This window comes from Triturus cristatus, chromosome 3_1 (genome assembly GCF_964204655.1).
Source record: "Triturus cristatus chromosome 3_1, aTriCri1.1, whole genome shotgun sequence".
NCBI classification, from domain to species: domain Eukaryota; kingdom Metazoa; phylum Chordata; class Amphibia; order Caudata; family Salamandridae; genus Triturus; species Triturus cristatus.
This window is the reverse complement of record NC_140583.1, coordinates 980,476,872-980,493,868: the sequence shown is the minus strand read 5'-3', so window position 1 is coordinate 980,493,868 and position 16,997 is coordinate 980,476,872.

The following is a 16,997-nucleotide window of genomic DNA, read 5'->3' as shown; positions in this document are numbered from 1 at the left end:
CCACTCTGTCTTGTATCATAGCAGCTCTCCGAGTAATCCCCTTACACAGGTAGGTTAACTGATGTCTCTGGTACTGATCTAGATGATCAAACTCCAGGCAACCCTAGATCAATTTTTCCATTTCTATTTTCAATTTAGGAATAGCCAATGGTTTGTCTTTCTTTATCGCTATTTCTGTGGACTCTGCAACCTCTTTCCTTTTGTCTCTTGTAATCTCTTCAAGCCATGCAGGTAACCTTCCGTCTTCATTGCCAATTAACTCATTTGAAGCTAAGGGAGTCGTAAATACTAGGGATCCCCCCAAATCTACTAGAGCTTGCACATTTTGTGGGGGTTCTCGAGAACTATATGTGTATTTTGGGCTGTCGGTACATTTCCAAAAACTGGTGTCTTTAAGACTTCTAGCCTTCTGTCAATTTGGGGTGGTGCAGTAGGAACCACTCGAGGTGCAATTGGATCAGTATCAATGGGAACCACAGCTATGCGTCATCATACAACTGGTGGAGCAATTTGCAAAACCTGTAAGGGTCTCTCAATGGGAAGTGGATCTAAATCCACTGGAGCTGTAGCTCTGGCCTGACTGGCACTATCAGGTATCTCTCCTAGATCAGTATATTTTACAGGTGGTCGGGAAGACAACATCTGTTCTAATATTTCATCTCCCGAATCAGTATCTTACTCATCTTTCTTCTGCTTAGTGGTATCCTCTCTTTTCCTTGTACCTTCAGATGTGAGAACCGGGTATAATACGGTTCCTTCAATGATCGCTTTACTTCATCTGCGCTGTTCCTCATCCCACAGAGCATTTGCATAATTTTCCATTGCTCTTCCTGTCTTTCTCCGATATTTCTCCTTCATTTTTTCCCTCACAACGTTTTTCCAAGCATTAAAAACCTCATATTGGATGGGTAGAGGTGGTGGCTTCATCTCATACAACTTTCCATTCAAATGACCTAGGATTCTGATACTGAATGTCCCATACCTCGGAAATAAAAAAGCACTCTCATTTTCGGTAATCCTCTCCCATTGTTTTAGCCACAGAGATTCATGTAATCCATGTTCGGTAACCATAATGTATGCTGGAGTACCCTCAAAAGGTGCTTCTCCACCCTTTCATACCGGAATAGTAACATCTCCCCTAACAAATGTCTTGAGTCCTTAAAACATTTCATAATGACAGGTGAATTAAATTTTTTTTATTCAAATTCAAATATTTTGATTCTGTTCCATATACATCAAAATGTCAGTCACCAATTAAATGTCAGCTTTAAATTTCATGCGATTCTTTACCAAATCAAAAAGCAAAACTTAATTCAAACAATGCCCAATCACAGCGCGGCACAGAAAACCTAGCTAATGACAGAGCGAAAGTACACCAACCATACAAACCACGCGCAAAACGCTATGATGTATAACTCACGCCTCATAACAGCTCACCCTCCTTTACAATTTTGTTTCATGCTCACACATACTTTCAAATAACTTCTTAAAAAACTTCTTGATTGCTCTCCTCAGGAAAATTAAGTATCACAATCACTCAAGAATAATTTACACTTGCAAGTGACTTCTTGACCAGCAAAAAATTCACGCAAATTATTGCAGCTTCACCTAAGGTTCCACTAACATTAACAGAGATTAATTTAATAAGCCTTTTTCATTAACAATATTAGAGATATTTTGACTATAATCCCTGGAAATGTACTTGTGAGTATTTATACTTGATGTAATGAATGTAGTGTTTAATATAAATAAGTAAAAAAATAACAACAAAAAAACAGAGATTAATCAAACACAACAGCTTGACCCTATTGTTACCGATGGAAGTGATGGTACCTCACACTTCACATCAATTTCACCTGCAAACAAGTTAAATTATCCTGGGATCTTTTGACTTCAAAGAGCCTGAAAATCAACACCTCTTCTTCAACAACTTTTCAATATTTCTCATTACTCACTCATAGGAAAAAACACATACTATCACTACACTCACAACCACGACTTATTCACCCTATTGATACTCACACCTTCAAAAAACATAACTGCCAAACCACAACCGCTTTGCCACTCCATCTGGATCTAGACACTGGAATCAGGGATTATTTTAATATAGCTTGGGTACTATTTTTAATGGTCTATTCAGGATGTAAATGATTACTCTGCTACTAGAAACTGCGGAAGCCTGAGGATTAGCCATGAATGGTCTATGAGACTAAACACCAATTTACAGATTTCGTCCTTTGGAAAATCCTGATGGCTCTTGAAAAGGTCAATGGACCTTTGCCACTGTGTTAGGTTAGAATGGAGCAAGAATGAAAACAAACTATGGATATATCATCAACTTTCAGATTATTAATGTTCAGTCAATGATGAGAGGTTGGGAAGGCTGAACACCTTTATTTATCTTAAAGGATTAGTATTGCTTTGTCTTCTTTATTCAAATGAGTCGTTTTACAGAAAGATCGATAAAAGATTGATTAGTGACAGCATAAATCAAATACAAAAGTGTTCCATAATGGAAAATAGTCACTAAACTAGCTAAGGCAACCTAACCTACCCTAAACAGAACCCACAAAGAGTTCTTTTAGGAAAAGAGCAAGATTATGAATATTAAATGAACTACCCATAAAGAGCCGTTCTGGAAACAACTCAGCTGAGTTCCTACATCTGCATTAGCAACTGTAAATATTAGATTGATCATTGCAGTAGCATTGATCAGAAAAGCTATTTCGATGAAGAAAGAATAAAGTCACCTTTAGCAGTAGCGTCGGCAACTGAGGTAAAGGACCAACTGTCCAGTGGAAGAGTCATAAAGCAGGGGAAAAGGATTTGGATCAGAGTCTGAGAGAGTCTCCTTCTGTTAACAAACTAGGACTACTCATTGATATAAAATCACACAATGTACCGAAACTTGTTAGATGTTAGCGCCTCTCATTCAATTGAAACCGTTTATCCAATGGTGTCGTCAACTTCCGATGCTTCTTCTCCGGATTCCCAGGGTAAACACTCATGCCGATATAGTGTAAAATATTGTTTCAGGACTTTATTACATTGAGGAAAGTTCTCATGAGAACCTTCTTACCTAAGCTAAAAGATGCACTCTATGCCCATTGTGAATACAAAGCAAGTCACATATGATGAGGGTAAACTAGCCATCATATTCTGTGAAGCATTCATAAAATATATCTAATTCATTATTTATTCAAGCAGTCACAGCAAGCTCATTGTATTAGGTAAATGATTTAATGTGGTGTGATGAGGATAAAGATAGATCAGTTTAAAGCCAGCACATTCTTGAGCAAGTTGCTGGTGCTGTGGAAAATGTTTTAAATAAACATCTGTTAAGCTATTAGCAAATGGCTCTTAGGCTTAACTAAAGGGGCACATTTAAGAATGATTGCCTAGTAAAACATTTTTCTACATAACTTGGCATAAACTTTAATAAGAACCCTTTCCTCTAAATATATGAGTAATTATTATATTATTTGCAGCATTAATAAGGATTATTTCGTGTTTACGCAGTAGGCACATTTTTTTCTTCAGGTGACCTTCTATTTGAAACCATTTCTGCAACAGTTTAAACACATTCTAAAGTGCAATTATATCATAGTCTGTAAGTCGGATTCCCATTTTTAAAGTGCTTTCCTTAACCACTAACCTGATCCCTGTATCTAACCTGGACTCCATCACGGTCGGCCTGAACTTGTGAGTTGGTGCTATTTTATATGTGAAGCTTTAAAAATGAATAGCTTTGGTTCTACTGATTTGATGTTTGGCATTTTGCTCTTGTTTTATTTATTAAAAGTTGCCATATTTCTTTAAACTGGTGTAGGATCCGTTTGACGAGTGGTTTCACGGTTACTGTTTGAAGCGTTGCATTTTACACATTGCTTCCAAATTACGCCTGTCTACTCTGTGACAAACTACTAGAGGGTTGAGCACAGGTACATTTGGGGTTTGCTTGTGACTTCACCATGACAAGGACTGTAGTTACTGCTTGACCAGGGCTCACACCGCAGTCAACCAACAACCTAATTTCTTTCTGTCACGGATTAAACAGTCAGTTAAATCTCCAAATGTGCAAATTCTTGCTAGATTTGTTAATGCAGCTGCATAGTTTCCTACTTTTCCACTTGGAGCTTGTATCCTTGTGAAAAATGGATGTCTTTCAATCACCACGTTAATTCTGGGACAAAAATGCTTTTCCAACATTGCCAAGGACATCGGAAAAACATCTCTAGATTCCCCATTGCCAATAGTTATTTCATCCAAACGTTTGTAAACATTCCACCCCTCTAATCCTAAATTATGAAGCAGCACTTCTTGCTTCCAGGCAGGTGAAAAATGTTCTCCTCCATGACTATTAGATACAAAACAAATAGTTTTTTTCCATTTGATCTCTGGTAAAAGTGGCTGCCACCAAAGCCAAAATAAAATATTAAAATAATACCTTCAATTGATAAATTAACATAGGAAACCAACAAAAAAATATCTTAGTTATGCATGCTCCAGGATAGAATGTCATCAGATTTCCACCAAATATTTAACTAGAATAATTCAATGGTAAGGTTCTTAAACAGAACTCATCAATTCCACAGTAAGGTTGTGCCCTTCTTCAAGAATCCAACTGTGCACGTTAAATAAATCTAACTGTGCAAGTTACATAAATATGATAATCACATCAAAAATAAACAAATATGCTGGGAAATACCTGCTTTAGGTAATTCAAGAGGAAACAGAATCAACCAAGTTTAGTAAAATGCACCTAACAAAACAATAATAATGCATCCCCTTCTGTGTAGTAGTGCTTGTTGCTTCCACAACAACTAGTGTGTCATGAACTTGATTAGCATCACATGAAGATGCTGTGTGATGACACGAGCATTCCAGTGCACAACTGCCAGGTTGCACGTGGTTTCTACTCTTATCTCTCTTCACTCAGGAAGAGAATGCAAGCTTGCGGATGGGAAAACGGAAAAGATCACGCGCACTAAGAAGATGGAAATGGTACACAGAGAATTTATAATAAATTATAAAATACAAACATTACCAGTGTAGGCTAGATACCCAGCTGAGTGATAAGATTCCTTTGAAGATGGCCAAGGAAGTTGACTCGTTAAATGTGGTCTGAGGAAGTTAATTTCAAGCTTTGAGTCCGTATCAGTAAATATATGCCAGAGGGTACCGGTGACTCGTTGCCAGTATTGCAAAGAAATGCATCCAAATATCCAGGTGGCTTCAATGGTTTATTGGTAAATAACAGGGCACTACCATACTAAACAGCAGCCTCCTCTTGACCTGAACACTACTACCCCCATCCCATTACACATACGGCTCACAGACCCTGTTTGCACCACAATTCACTGAGTATGCAGATGAGCTAGGCGCAAACAGGGACAATACACCCTAATATAATTAATACGGTGCCCCCCAGGGCAGCCACAATCTCACGCTCAGCCGGTTGTAGCTCATACAGTGAAATACAGGGTGCCTGCCTGTTTCTCTGTGCAGGTGGCAATCCACCTGCACTTTAGAGAGGGGTTAGAGATTGTTGAAGATTGCATTAATCTCTTAGCATGAGCTGAAAGCCATTTTGTACTTGGCAGCCATTTTAGTTAGCTATGTGCTGGACATTTCCTCTTTCTCTCTCCCAGAGTCTTGCACATGCTCAGATGTGCTTAGCTAGTAGAGTGAACCTGTTCCTAGTATAGAACTTGATCAAAAAAAGGGAGCTACAGAGGGACAATGTGCCAGAACACCCTCCAATCAACAATAGTTTCAACACAAAAGTACTGGCACACAGTAGCAAAGAATTTTTTATTGTTGATCTGGAATGAGTGGAGGAGAGAAAGCTTTTCAAAAACCTCCAATACTTATTGTATTATATAGTATAACCCCATCCAGAATGCTACAAATATTTAAAAAGGATGTACGAGTCAGATAGAGAAAGTGAAAACAAAGACATGTGAAGTCAGTCCACAGGAGAATCAAACTACTCACTTAACTCTACGCACCCCCTCAGCAATGGAAAAAAGAGGTGAAAAAATGTGTAGAGAAAGAGAAAGTACCTCACGTGCGCACCACCAGAGGAGCTACTGGTTGGTTCTCACCAGCTTGCCCACGCCTATTTCATCATTGGTAACTTTCTCTTAGGAAAAATGTGTAGTGTCCAGTGCAAAGAAGAAACACATAACAAAAGAAGGTGTATTGTGAAGACAAAAACACAAAAACTGTGCCAACAAAGACATAAAGGGGTCAGACTCTCAAATATTTATTTATTCTGGTTAGGAGTCTATCCCGCTGTTTAAAAACACAGCATGTTGAATACCTTGTTAATGACGGCCAACATGTTTCATTGCCAATTATTGTGTGGCAAATTCATCAGGGCAAGAAGGGGTCAAAGATCACCTCCCTGGACACATACCATTAAAAAGGACTGACAAACACAAAAAGACAACATACAGCATAATTAGTTCATCGGGAGGAGTATTCACAGTGCATAACTGAATTCAGAATTATGAACTCAGGTCCATTACCTGGTTGGAGCTATGGGCCCACATACCAGCCACCAACCAGTCACAGTGGCGTTTTAACCTGTTTATTTACGCCTTCCTGTTCGGCAAAGCACGACCGTTGCTAGTGCCTGCGTCTGTGAAAAAAAGGTTTAACGATCATATACACCTAACAGGTAACAGTCCCTAGTATGTACAACGTCACACACCATCCTGTGACGCAAAAAGGTTCCACCTATGTGCGTGTTTAAATCAACACAGGTCACGATGAGCTAAGGCACATAACCAGCCCTCATAATCACCATCAATCAGCATAAAGTCACTATTAGTTTTCTTCGTGGCCCAGCCAGCATAAAAAGGGACTCAAGTAACTGCCAACTTGTTCATATACTGTCAACGTTGTTGTCACTTTTGCTGATAAGTTTCTCAAGTGTGCTCACCGAACCGGATTTCAGCTACACTAAACCACGCACCATGACGACTAATCGTAAAATTGATCCCATGGCTGCAGATGACTAAACTGGTCATTTGATGTTCTTATACCCTCAAACCACCTAAAAACAGCTAGCCCCAACTTGTGCCACGCTCGCGACCAACTAGAGATCAGTAAAATGATGCAGCCATGCACCGCTCGATATACGAGCAAAGGCCCCTCAGCGTGTCTCAAACCCCCTGCTTACCCTATAACTTTACACACGGGCGGCAACTCGACACTGGAACGACTTGTAGCCCGCCCGTGTCTGCTTACAAACAATCAAAGGCCACATCTCGCGAGACTACGCAATTCTCAATATCAATCCTGATCGGTATTGAGGAGTGCGGCGGCCATCTTAACACTGTGTTTGGTCCTATTCGATCCTGACCTGGACCCTATTTTAGAGGTTATTTTATAATAAAAACCCAAGGAAAAGGAAACCATCGATCCTATATGTTTTACCATTCCAATTTAAACACAGTACTTGAGCTGAAAGCTCTAGCGCTATGGATTTTTTTTTATAAGCCAGACAAGTTGCCTCAGTGTGTAAGAGAATGTGGCGGCCATCTTGGCACTGTGGTGGATGCTTATACCGAATCTAATGAACTTCACTTTGGGACCGTCACAGTCCCGCCACAAGTCAAATATACAGTTTAACATCAAGTTTAAAGACCCTGCATAGGCCCAACGACATCTGGACGAGTTGCAAAGAAAAACGGCCTCAAAAATAGAAAATGCCAAAACCCCAGTAACCACAAGATAGAAAAGAAAAGAAACCAAATGGTAGTGAAAGTAATACCCAAGTTGATTTCTTCAATTATTAAGGTTAAACCTATTGTGTGTTATACTGGACTTGATACCACACACATAAAAAGGCAGGGGTTGACCCAGGCAATCAGATCATATTCACTTCGTATTACACTGGAATTACAGATGACCATCTATCTGCTCACTTTGTTCCACTCAATTTGGTCATTCGGACCAATAGTATCCCCCTTCTCTGAGTAGATCCAGCGAGCTTCCTTCACCGCCAATCTTTGGTCTATGTCACCAGCATCGCCGAAAACCTTCTCCAAAATAACCCACTTTAATGATTTGAAGTGGTGTGGCTGGTCACGATTATGTTGTACCAGGCGTGTAGTAAGCTTGCCTGCCCTGATTGTGCTCAGATGCTCTTGTATGCGTACCTTGACCTTTCTAGATGTTAAACTAATGTAGTGTAAACCACAAGGGCATGTCAGTCTGTATATTACATGGCATGTGTTGCAATTAGTGAATTGTCGGAGGAACCAGGTTCTCCCACTACCTAGTGTAATTTCAGTTGTTTTCTCCGTCAGTCCACAAACTGAGCAACCACCACAAGGATGGTGTCCCGGGGGAAGGCTCACACTCTTCTTTTCATGAGCAGGTCTCGTGTGCACTAGTCTGTCCTTCAAGCTTTGCGTCCTTTTAAACGCAAACCTGGGCTGGGGCATCTGGAAATCGCTGGTTGATAGCAACGACCAGTGTTTCCTTATTATCTGTCTGATTTTACTAGACAGAGGGTCAAACGTCAGGACTACTGGCAGGCTCTCCTTTGCTTCCTTTTGACTCCTCTCAAGCAGAGCTTCCCTGGGTGTATTGTGGGCCCTCTTACGAGCTCTAGTGATGACTTTCTTGGGATAGGCACGTTGTGCCAATTTCTCACTCAAAACCTCCGATTGCCGCAGGTAGTCCGATGTAGAAGAACAATTCCTGCGGTATCCCAGAAATTGGCCCACCGGAAGGTTATCCCTTAGAGCTCTAGGATGGAATGATTAGTAGTGCAACAGGGAGTTTTTATCAGTGGACTTATGATGAACGCTGGTGCTGAGTTTGTTATTAACCACAGTGATGTCAAGGTCCAGATACGTGGCCGTCTCCCTACTAATCTGCCAGGTGAAATTTAAGCAGGTGTCAAGTGAGTTCAACCACTCCAGAAACTCACAAAGGTGTTGCTGAGTGCCCGTCCAGATACATAGAACATCGTCTATATATCTCTTCCAGAGGCAAATCTGCCCCTAGAAGGGATTGGAGGGTTGATCTAAATGATGTTCCTCGAATTGGCCGACATAAATACATGCCAAGCTCGGCGCGAAGGTCGCGCCCATAGATGTCCCTGAAGTTTGTAAATACAGGTCATCTTTGTAGCAGAAGTAGTTACGAGTGAGGGCCAACTCCACACATTGCATGACAAAAGACTGGGGGGTATCGTAGAACCACTCCTGGGCCCCAAGAGCGCGTGCTGCTGCCACCAGCGTCGCGTCCTGGGGTATGCTGGTGTACAAGGACTCGATGTCAATAGTCACAAGTAACTGCTGAGATGGGTCGAAGTCCATTTCATTTATGATGTTCAGGATATCTGTAGTATCCTGGACATATGATCGCTGGTTTATTACAGATTCCCTAAGGAAGAAATCAGCGAATTGTGAAAGGGGCTCGAGTACAGAAGAGATCCCCGACACAATTGGGCGACCAGGGGGGGACGCTGGGCCTTATGGATCTTCGGCAGAACATAGAATGCCTGTATCCTGGGGTTGACATTAACAAGAAACTCCGCCTCTTTAACAGTGATCCACTTCTTCTCACGCGCCTGTGTCACGATGGTGGTAATCAGTTGTAGCAATTCGGCAGTGGGATCACGTGCAAGAGGACGGTAATTCCTCCTGTCACTCAGCAACCTCAGAACCTCAGCCTCATAGTTGCTGGTATTCATAAGGACCACAGCGCCCCCTTATCAGCTGATTTAATGGTCAACGCAGCGTTATCCTGTAAAGATTTCACTGCATCCCAATCCAGTTTACTCATGTTATTAAAAGTATTGGTATGCTGGGATTCTTCGAGCAACCTGATCTCATTCAATACTTTGTTTTCAAAAACCACGACCTCAGGGCCCACTGTGGATAGTGGTGGACAAAACTGGGAGGGACGGTGTAGATCCGTTGAAAAAACCGAGGGGAAAATCGCTTTTTTGTTGGCAACATTTTTTTTTATCCTGATTTTTCTCACCACTTCGTGAATTTCAGTCCGACATTTAAAGGAATCATGCTTAGGAGTCGGAACATAACCAAGTCCACGATTTAGAACCTTCAGCTGGCCTGTTGTTAGCTCATGCTCAGAAAGATTTACAACGATGTTGTTTACATCGGGGTTCTGCCCCGACTGCGAGTTTGGCGTGGGGAAAACATTTGCCAGTTCTGGGATTGGTTCTGTCTGGCTCTGCCACGTCCCCTGTGACCTCCCCCTCTGTTGCCTTGCTGGGCCTGGCCCAAAAAAGAACAGATCAAGGATCCGAGTTCTTGATTGGCCTGTGGTTCAAGATTAAATCTGACCTTCCCCTGGGCTGTAGGTAGAGAGGCCTCATCATCCTCACTGGAGGTATTATCAAAAGTCCAGTTACCAGGTGTTCTCCTAGGCTGTTGACGCCCCCCTCTCTGATATCTTACTGGAGGAATGCTCTCACTGCTAGCTTGGTAATATTTGTCATCAACATAAGGGAATGCCCACTCATGTGTGTATCTCTCCAAGTTTCTTTTGAGTCCCTTAATTTTTTGATTGACCATATAGTTTTTATATTCCGTCAAATCGTCTTGTATTCTCTGTAGATGATCTTTAGTGTCAGTGAGAGTTGTGTCATTTCTTATAACTTCTTCTAAGTCAACAATCTCCTTCAGTAAGGCATCACTCAGCCTTTTGGCCGTCTGAATGATTAAGATAAGCCAATCCCGGGTGCATTTATTTGCGATGAAACTCCAATCAACCCGGAATTGCTTATCTTCTAGGAAGATTCTCGGTTCAATCCTGACCAATAAACTCGCAGGAGCAGCCCCTGCCCGGTAGTATTCAGTCATGAGAGCCCCATGTAGCGCCACCCTCACCTGCCGCTTCTTTAGGCCACTTAACTTCTCCCATTCTTCTCTAGCAGAGAGTGTACTAGACAGGGATGAATCAGGAAAGAGTGAAGGACCAGACAAAATGGCCGCAATCTGATCATCTGTGAATGCTAGGCAATTTTTGTCCATTTTTCTTCTCCCCCAAGTCCCACAGTCTAGAAAAAATGAGGCGGTATTAGAGAGAAAAAGAGTTTTTCACAGATGCAAGCACCACCAAAGACCAACAGTGAGAACTGTCAGGTTGTTCTAACTGATGTCAGCAACTTATTACTCCTCCTACTTGTTGACTGTGCAGTTTCTGTATGACCATCTATGTGCATAACTCTTCTCATGTGTACTTGTACTGCCTTTTTTCAGCCCCTGTGTGGGTATATAATGCCCCTGTTCTCTGTACTCCTTAGAAATGTCTCCTACAGTGATTTGAGAATTCTGTATGATGCATTTTTCCCTCTTTAGAGGTTAAATAAAAAGATGTCTTTTATATTACAGCTTCTGTGCCAATCTCTTCTTTGTTGGTTTAAAAGGACCAGGTGTAACAGTGAAGCCCCAGAGAAGGTTTTGATTTCTACAATTGGTGCCCTCTGTGAGGCTCATCAGAGAAGTGGCAATCCAAGGGAGTGATCCTGATGGGAGACAGGAATCTACTGAGGAGGACAGAACAGGACTCTAGTAAAAAGGTACCCTAAAACTGAGATTCTGTCTCTGCAGCCCAGTATATTTCTGGTCTTCCTGATTGGACTCCTCCAACTGCTTACCACTCCTGACTGAGAACATTTTTGGCGTGAGTATTCTAAAAATGACCGTTTGGTCACTCAGAACTTGGCAGTTAGAATCTGGAAACCTGTGCTTGGTAAGGTCGCTTGTTACCACGCTTTTTGGATTTGTATGGAAATTGGCCAATATTTGGAATTTGGAAATATGTAAACTGCAGTTTATGTAGGCAGGTAATGAGAAACTTTTGCAAACTTGAACGGCACACTTTGAGTTAAGTGCTACTTTGTGTATAATATTGTATATGCTGCAATATTTTTGGCATGCCTGTTCTTAGCACACATCGTAGAATGTGTTGCTTGGTTTGTAGGTACCCTTGGAACTTGTATTGAATTAGCCGGCTCCCCTAGAGGAGATAGTTAACTAGGTTTAGGTATAGAAACGTATTTCTTCCTTGGTGACCAGTACCCAGAGGAACTAAATATGTACATAGAAATGATCCTGGTCTGTGCACTTAGTAACATTCATAAGTGGTGATATGCAGAGCGTTTTTTTTTGGTGTTCTGCCAACCAAATCTAGTGAATATGACTTACAACTAGTATTTACAAATAGTTTGGTTTAAGTACAGTCTGTGGGCTGTCTTTTGTTTCTGTCCCAAGTGTTGATCTGTGGGTTAAATGTGTGTTTAAATGTCTGTGGTTTGTCATTAGTGGTACCTGTGTGAGTAAGTAGCGATTGCGCTCTTGGTGCAAGAATGGCTCGCCTTAAGTGCCCTGTATTATGTGTATGACACCGTTTTGAAAATGTCTGGAATGAGCTCAATGTTTTTTTTGTCATCATTCTGTTATGCAAAACATCATTAAAATAAAATATATTTTAAAAGAATCCAGCAATGAATTATATAATATATGCTAAATAGCTGCACGCTATCATTAGATTGACAGAGTAAGACACTATACATGTGTGCAAATTGCCACAATGTTAAAGATAAAATTAGAATCCACATTTAATAGGAATAAAAAAGCTTCAAAAAACGAAATTGTGTGTTTTGCAATAGATAAAATTAAGATACAAAATGTCACAGCATTTATCCTTCTGTATTAGGTATTACAAGGCATTCACATTATCTGAGTGAGTTGGTTGTTGCTGACCTGAATAAACATTACAGAACGACAGATTTGTGCTGGCTCGAAAGGCTGACTTGAAAGGCGTGTGAATTCGACGCCTTTACGTGTCAAGCAGCTGTGTCAGCACGTGGGTATTTCTGACTCTAGGCCACACAAAGAAAACAGCTGAAGTCACTACCCCTTAAGTCAGTGCAAACACGGTGTAAAACCCTGCATTTCAGACTGCTGTTTTAAAAGTTAGAAATCAGGTTCATTATTTTTTTGGGATAACAGAAAACAGATTGACAGTAGGGATTTCTTTTCTTAATGCCTTTTTAAATAAGGATAAGAGTGGTTTTTGATGTTAAATATTAATGACTGTCCTTCATTTAAAAGTGGCGCAGACTTAAGATGTTTCAAGTTAAGTTTCTGTGCTTAGGGCTAAGAATGAATGTGTTTAAATATGATAGGCAAAGGGATGCAGCTTGCTTTTCATATGTGGACTCATCAAAATGATTAGATTTATTAAAAAAATAAAAATTATTTTGATTATATAATTTTTTTTATTTAAAATAGGTGCATTAAATTAGCTTTTTAATATTTATAATGCCTAATAATGATGCTGTGACCTCCTAGCATCCAAATTGAATTTAAGCCGTGCTATGCAGCAATAGGGGGTCACTTACATGTGAAATGTCACTTTATCCAGGCATACAAAACTTATTTTTATAAGGGTATACATTATAAATTTCTGATGCCACATCTCAGGGATATGTAGAGGACATTCTGGGGATAACTATTATGCAAAAACATTGTAGGATATTCATTTTTAGTTCCCCAAACATCAAAGTCGAAATTGAGTAAAATTCACTATTTAAATGAGGTTATTCCAATCAGAGCAGCTTTTAAACTGCCTTAGGCTCTAGTAAATGCAAACATGTAAGCATAGAATGAATAGCTGACATCTATACTGCTAGACAAGCACTCGTCACACTGCTTACAAATATAAATATGTACAAAAAAAACTGGCTAAAGTTATTAAGCTTACCTCTGAATTGCTGGTAGACAGGAATGAAGTGGGTTGTTGAGCTCTCAGTCTCCAGGGTCACTTTGAATTGGGACAACCGCATGAAAATCTTGTACACAGGATGGGACAGCTGCGAATAGGTTAAAGGTCGAAGTTCTACATTTAGAAGCAGGGCTCAGCGCAACATTTGCTTTGACATTTCGACATTTGAAAGACGAAATGGCAGGGCAGGGACAGAAAGAGGTTTTGCTTACTTTTTTTGGCAAAAGCAAGTTTTTGTTCACTCATATGAACAGATTGAATAATAATGGTACATGTGAGCTCTTATTAAGACAATGGCTCTGCCATATGTACAGCACTAATGCTTTTAGGGCTGAATTAAGGAAGCAGTGGGATTTAGTTTGAATTCATGTGCCCTCGTGTTACACTTGTATATTTGCTAAAGGAATATGTTCTTTAGCTAGCTCAATGTGCTATTTAGCTCCTCAGAGTTTGTTTATGCCCAGTTGCTACAAATTGGGGTTGATAGTGTTGACAGAATGAAACCTGTTACGGATTTCCCACTGTCAAAAATGGGGGGAGGAGGCTAGCTCCTCTACAAATTAAGGGTAGGCAAATTTATGTTTTCTCTCTCTTTTTTTTCAATTTCTTTTGAGCCTGTCTAAACTGTCTGTGAAATAGCCATGAGACATTTAATTGGCTATTCAGTAATACTGTTTTAAACATTATTAGCATTAATAAAATGAATAAATAAATTTGCTATGTTACTGCCCATCCTGTCTGATGAAATTATGAAAGGATGAGTAGTCTAGATTGCTGTTTCCTTATTTGATCTTTAAGGGGAACTAGCTGTGGGTAATTTTTGTTCTAAAATTCTCAGGTGATAACACCACTATTGTTTGTTATTCTCATGCTACATACAGTTTTGCAAGGGCATTGCTAGTTTTTATTAGCTAGTCTGTGCAAATAAACTGACAGTCTTAACTAGAGCTGATGTTGCATAGTTTGGATTGTGAGAAATAGAATGCAGGGAAGATGCCCATGTGATCCTTAGCAAGCATTTTTGAGGAAAATATTGTTTTATAGGAGTCTGTTTGTCACAAGATGTTCTGCTGGAGAAAATGTACCCATTATGTTGAAGTTTTTAGTTCTTTATGTAATAGGAATCCTTGTTAAATTAGCAGTTTTAGATTTTCCTGTTGCTCCTATAACATGAGAGCATGGTCCTAAGCATACAATGTAGGTGCTTTTATTAAGAGAAATCATTTTAGAAGTGTCTGCAGTCCTGTACAAGTAATGCAAAGTCTATGAGTAAAAGTGTAGAACATTTCCTTTTTTTCTTGAGGGTCTTTAGATGATTAAGATAGGAATATACAGATGTAAGGATTTGGAGTATGTCTGTATTGTTTTTCTCTTTTCCTCAGAATTTAGTAAATGAACACAGACTTCCTTGGCTGCTTGGGATTGGGTGACGTAATACTCTTGTCAGTTCACCAAAGAGTTCCTTTTATACTTGCCAATAGGTTGAGGCTGTTGTTTTTTTTACTCTCACATAGATGAAAGTGGTTCTTGGGTGCCTTGCTAATATATGGGGCGTCCCTAGACTAGGAAGTATTCTGAGACTATCCTCTCTGTTGATAGATTATTTCTGTGCCTTGTCTAAAGACCTTTTGTTCTGTCCACCAATAGATATTTGCTGCCTTACAACCATTGCCAGAGGGGCGCGGACATCAGATCTAGCTTGGAGAGTCAGCACCAGTCCAGCTTGAAGTCAAAGTGAAGGTAACCAGCACAGGCATTGCTGGCGAACAGTACCTCAGTGAAGGTAGAAGGCCGGAAGCACTGGGATGTGAAGTGTGTACCCCTGCCACTGTCTTGGGCGAAAGACGGGGTCACAAATCAGAAAGGAGAAATCGTGGATCAAGTTTTTGATGCCCAGCCGAGAGTCACAGACCGACCAGGAAGGCGAGAAAGTTTTTGCTTGAGGTAACCCCCTTTGAAACAAGGGTTGCTTCATAGATCCTAGCATCAGGCCTCTGAATCCTGGTCCCAAAGTGGCTGTAAAGTCTTCACCTTTGTTGGTCAAGAGATACCTGAGCACACTGAATGCAATCTATGGCCCCAACGAAAGAGCAGTGTGCCAGCAGAGCAATACAGGAGTTAGGGAAGGACTTGAGTTCAGGGTACAGGTGCTGTGTCTCTGGTGCCTGTTAGATTGAAATGAAGAAAACTGGTGCACTGCCTGATACACTGGACAGTATCGCTGAGAGCATTTCCCCAGGTGGGTGATTGCCCTATCCTGAAAGAATGAACTTTTCCCTTGAAACTGGGCCGTGATTCCTGAGTTGCAAGTTGTGCAGCTCCACCGTGGGAACAACAAGAGCCTGCCTGTGAGGCTCAAACGGACACAGGGAGAAGACTCCCCTCTGGTTGGTTGTACAGCAGCTTTAATTTCCCAAGGACTTCTTTTTCTTTTTTGTTGAAAATGTACCCCATTGGTCGTCCCATTTTTGAGGAGGAGCAGCCCTTTGCAGCTCTTCGTCCTAATTCTCATGGTCCTGTTTGTATTAGGAATAATGTTTATTCTGCGATAGAAAGTTCCTCTGAGCAGTTGACAAATGTTACTTTACCCTTTCCTTGATTGATACTCTAGCCCTGATAAAGGAAACACTGGAAAAGTCTAGCGAAAATGTTTTTATTAGATATGTGCTGTTGGCTATTCTGAAGTTGAAATGGATGGTCACTGAAATGCATAGGAGTCTTGAAAATGTTTTTACTGGATGGTTCTAGGATTTGCTTAGGACTAGAAAGCTAATAGTTCTGTTTCTGATGATAGTAATTACTCTCTCCTGCTATCTGTATGACCCAATGCTCTGTTCCCTTTGTACTCCTGCTTATACCTTATACATACCAGCTTAACAATATTTAGAATGAGAAATGCCCACCTAGCAATGAATTAGGATATTGATAAATTTATGAAAAAAATTAATATGCATATTTCCTACTGGATTATGGGAATGTCTTTAGCTCATGCTAAAAGGACCATCTGTTGAAGATTGCATTAATCTCTTAGCATGAGCTAAAAGCCATTTTGTACTTGGCAGCCATTTTAGTTACCTATGTGCTGGACATTTCCTGTTTCCCTCTCCCAGAGTCTTGCACATGCTCAGATGTGCTTAGCTAGTAGAGTGCACCTGTTCCTAGTATAGAACTGTCAGGCTGTTCTAACAGATGTCAGCAACTTATTACTCCTCCTA